Here is a 5030-nt window from a genome sequence, read left to right as displayed (position 1 = left end):
CCAAAAAAAAAAAGGAGTATTTGCCTTCTCCAGAAGGGACCGGGTGTGAGAAGGGCCAGCTGCAAAGGAGGGTCAACTTAATGGCAACTGCCCCTCGGCTTCCTGCACGGAGATAAAATGATGCCCAAGGGGTTTTTCAAAGAGTTAAACGTAGAAATGCTACATGACCCAGCTGTCTACACTCCTGATACACACTCCAAAAGAATGAAAAGCAGGGACCGGGACAGACATCCGCATAACCGTGTTCACAGCAGCATTTATTTGCAGCAGGCAGAAGACAAACTAGCGGTGTGCCCGTCGACGGATAAACAGATAAATGATGTATATGCGTACCATGGAATAGCACTTCGTCTTAAGAAGGAACGAGGTTTTGACTTACGCCGTTACGTGGATGGACCTTGAAAACTGTGAAATAAGCCAAACTGGTAAAAAAAAAAAAGGGGGGGGTATGATTCCACCTTCCTGAGTGGAATAGGCAAATTCAGAGGGATTCGGGGTTACCAGGGGCTGCGGGAAAAGGGAAAGAATCCGTGGTTATGGGCAGAGCTGTGTTCGGGCTGATGAAAAGTATCCTGGCTGCAGAAAGTGGTAGTGGCCGCACAACACTGCAAAAGTAACACCACTGAATTATCCACGTGGATGATTAAAATGACAAATATTTAGGTTATGTATCTTTTACTGCGATAAAAAAAAAAAAAGAAAGAAAGGGGGAGCCTGGGTGGCTCAGTAGGTTAAGCATCCGACTCTTTTTTTTTTTTTTCAGTCTATTTATCTACTTTTGAGAGAGTGAGTAAGAGAGGCAGGGGAGGCAGGGAGGGACACATAGAATCCAAAGCAGGCTCCAGGCTCTGAGCTGTCAGAACAGAGTCCAACACAGGGTTCAAACCCATGGACCATGAGATTGTGACCTGATCCAAAGTTAGATGCTTAACTGACTGAGCCACCCAGGCACCCCTGACTCTTTTTATCTTTATTTTTTGTTGATTTATTTTTGACAGAGAGAGAGACACAGAGCATGAGTGGGGAAGGGGCAGAGAGAGAGGGAGACACAGAATCCAAAGCAGGCTCTAGACTCTGAGCTATCAGCACAGAGCCTGACATGGGGCTCGAACCCATGAACCACGAGATCATGATCTGAGCCAATGTCGGATGCTTCACCAACTGAGCCACCCAGGTGCCCCTTGACCCTTGATTTCAGCTCAGGTCATGATCTCATGGTTCATGAGCTCAAGCCCCATGTCAGGCTCTGCACTGACTGCACAGAGCCTGCTTGGGATTCTCTCTCTCTCTTCCTCTTCCCCTCCTCAGCTCGTACACTCTCTCTCTCTCTCTCTCTGTGTTTCTCCCCTCCTCGTGCTCTCTCTGTCTCTCTCTCTCTGTCTCTCTCTCTGTCTCTCTCTTTTTCTCTCTCAAATAAAAATAAACATTAAGAAAGAGAAAAAAGAAAGCAAGAAAACCACGTGCTGTCTGCAGCACAGCCTCCCCGGCCATGACTCCCCATCACCGCCGCGAGACATCTGAGCAACTTGTCTCCAGTCCTTAAGCAAAACCAGCCACTCCCTGCCCCACAAAGCATCTGTTTCAACATCCCTGGCTCTCCCTCCCAGCAGTGTGTGCTTTTTCCATTCTCTGCACCCTTTATTTATTTATTTTTAACGTTAAGTCGTCTCTACACCCAACGTGGGACTCAAACTCACGACCCTGAGATCAAGACTCTCATGCTCTTTTGACTGAGGCAGGCGGGCGCCCTGCCCATTCTCTCAAACTTTGAGAACATGTGCCCAGTTCCCTCATCGTAAAATACAGTCTTTGGCACATGCTCACTCTTATGCCTGCAGGGGTTTGTGATTTTATCTTTTCCTGAAAATTCTCTTTGTCACTGCCCCTTGCACAACCGGGGAGAACCCCGAGAGGCGGTGGTGTGGGTGGGGCCTTCCTTAGCTTTCGTTTCTCCTCTGTGACCACATTGTGACATCTGCCTGGAAAGAATTCCGTGCCTAGCCGCTAGCTCCCCGAGGCTGGGGTAGCACGTTGGCATAGACGTGTATTGCTGGCTACACAGAAGTGGCGTTTCCCCTGGACACATGAAGTCAGACCAGACTTCCTGGCTTGGGCCCCTGCAGGGTCACTCAGCTGGGTCACTGTGGGGAAGGGGGACAAGGGAGAAAGGCCAGGCCCACAGACTAGCCCTGCCCGCTCGCGGGGAGCGAGTTCTCTGAACAGAAAGGCTTGCACCTAAGCTGCTGGTCGCCCTTGTGATAAGACAAACACCTGTTGTGATTCTGTGTCGCTGCCCAGGCATCTGACAACAGGACAACGTCCCCTCGGGCCTGGACAGTCACATTCCCACCTTCTGTTCTATTTATTCCCCTCCCCCCCCCCCAGGCACTTTCCAAACAACCACCTACATCCTCTGTCCCACAGCCTTGGCAGGTACCAGGTGCTGGTGCCCTGTGCTCCCCAGGAGCCATGGCCTAGGACCGGGGACGTGAGCCCCCCAGTTCTGGGACCCTAAGTGGCAGGACCTGTGACTTTACCTCCTCAGTGTGGAAACGGCACCCTTGGTGGCTGGCTTGCACCCCCCTCCCCGACCCCTGTCCAGCAGGCCACCGTCCCCACGCAGAATTCAATACACAAGCTGTGTGTCCCCGCACAGCCTGGTGACCCCGGGCGACCCCCCATCCCGGGCCTCAGTTTCCCTCCTCTGCGGGATGGGAAACGGAACACCTGCTTCTCAGTGGGCAGAGACAGGAGAGCTACCGTGTCATTGAAAATCCAAAGATAGGGGTGCCTGGGTGGCGCAGTCGGTTAAGCGTCCGACTTCAGCCAGGTCACGATCTCGCGGTGCGTGAGTTCGAGCCCCGCGTCAGGCTCTGGGCTGATGGCTCAGAGCCTGGAGCCTGTTTCCGATTCTGTGTCTCCCTCTCTCTCTGCCCCTCCCCCGTTCATGCTCTGTCTCTCTCTGTCCCAAAAATAAATAAACGTTGAAAAAAAATTAAAAAAAAAAAAAAAGGAAAATCCAAAGATAGTATCTGATGTTTGATAATTTAACACCACTCCTTTCCCCAGCCCAGGCCTAAAACTTCTTTTGTTTTTCCTCGTAAGTTTATTATTTTTGAGGGAGAGAGAGCACTAGTGAGCGAGAGGCAGTGAGAGAGACAGAGAGAAAGAGAGAGAGCAGGCTCGTACTGTCAGCCCCGAGCCCGAGCTCACCGAACTCGGGGCTCGAACTCATGAACCTCGAGATCATGACCTGAGCTGCAATTGGATGTCTAACGTGCTGAGCCACCCAGGCGCCTCCCAGGCCTAAAACTTCTGTGTTTACCATGCCAGGCTCTGCGCCAGGCTGTGCACTGTAGTTTCTGAGACTCTCCGCACCCCAAACAGAGGGGAAAATGAAAACATGAACCGGCCACCTTTCTCTCCTCTGTGACAGAGAAGAGAAGGGACAGGAGGGAGGGGACAGGAGACTTCCCCCTGGTGGGGCCCTCGTTGGAAGAGTGTGCGGGATTTCCAGTCGATGAGAGAAGAAGATTAAGCCAGGCTTTTCCCCTCTGATCCCGGCTGCCCTGCCCCAGAGGCCTGGGACCGCAAAGGCGCCTCAGGGCTGCGGTGCGGGTTCATCGGGGGCTTGCGGTGACAGTGCCCGCTGATGGCAGAGGTGGGCGCCCTTCTGAGACCCCAGGGCTGCGAGGCGCCTGGTCCCAGGACGGGCTGCTGGCTGTGGGGACGGGGCCCAGGCCCGGCCTCGTTGGAAAGCATAGCTGCCAGATAAACTGCCCAGTCTGCCCGTCGCACCACTGGACTGAAGGAGCTCACCCTGGTGACACCGGACTTCCTGGGCCGCGGCCTGAGCCAGGCCGGGGAGAGAGGGCTGGGTGGCCAGGTCGGCAGAGAGCAGCGGGCCGGCCATCTTCCACACAGGCCACAGGTTCACTGCCGAATTGCTGTGCTGAGATCTTTTCTGCTAACACCGACAAAAATGTGGAGGCCTGTGCTCCCTCGGAATCCCACCCACTTTCTAGAGGCTAGTAATTCTCTGCAGGAAAAGCAGCCAGCCTTTGGCCGGGCCTCGTCCTCAGGCCTCGGGTGGCCCGTGTGGGCGCGTCTCAGCAGAGCCGGGAGGCCCCCCAGGCACGGCCAAGCCCACGTGGTGCTGTCACCCTACTGGCCACTGCATAGGCCACACGGACTCTCAGAACTGGGGGGACTGGCATGCCAGAAATCTGTAGGCCAGACTCCCAGGCTGGAAGCTCAGGCAGGAGTTCCCTGCTGCAGACTTGAGGCAGAATGCCTTCTTCTCCGGGAACCTTCAGTGTTTGCTCTTAAGACCGTCCACTGACTAGATGAGGCCCACCCATTTTATCCAGGGCACTCTGCTCCTCTTAGACTCAAGCGACTGTAGATGTCAACCACACGTACAAAACACCTCCACCGTGACAGCCACGCTGTCGCACCACACAGGGCAGCACGGTCTAGCCAGGTCAACACATGACATTAGCCATCACAGGGAACCACAGCCACTTTGGGAGGAAGGGTCTGTCCACTGTCCTGGCTCCGAAGACAAGGAAGCAGATGCTTGACCTAACGTAGAAACTTGCTGCCCCAAGACCCGGCTGTGGGGCCTGCCTTAGAACGTGGCGGCAAACAGTAGTGTGTTATGTTAACCAATGGTATTATGAGCGGATTTGAGACCCAACGTTTTCCCAGTGCTTTGCGTGCTAAATATTTTCACCTTGCCCCTTTCTCCTTCTGTACAAGCCGGGGGATCATGGACGTTCCTCAGCTCGACCACGGACTGTGGTCGTGGGGAAGAAGCTCATGGGCTGACAGGTGGGAGATTTGTTCTTGTTCTCTAGCTCGGCCAAGTGCAAGTGTGAGGTCAGGCCCTTCAGCTGCAAACCAGGACCCCGACACCCACAGAATGAACGAGCAGGCCAGTCAGGGATCAGAGGTCACTGGAAATGACGGCCCTGAGAATCAATTCTCGCAGACAGTGTGGGGTTATGGGAAAGGCCTGGGATCATGAG

This window comes from Lynx rufus, unplaced genomic scaffold (genome assembly GCF_022079265.1).
Source record: "Lynx rufus isolate CCGP_SWC_20201006 ecotype Redwood Valley unplaced genomic scaffold, mLynRuf1.p SCAF_4, whole genome shotgun sequence".
Classification (NCBI taxonomy): domain Eukaryota; kingdom Metazoa; phylum Chordata; class Mammalia; order Carnivora; family Felidae; genus Lynx; species Lynx rufus.
The sequence above is the reverse complement of the archived record's forward strand: the minus strand, read 5'-3'. Positions refer to the sequence as shown.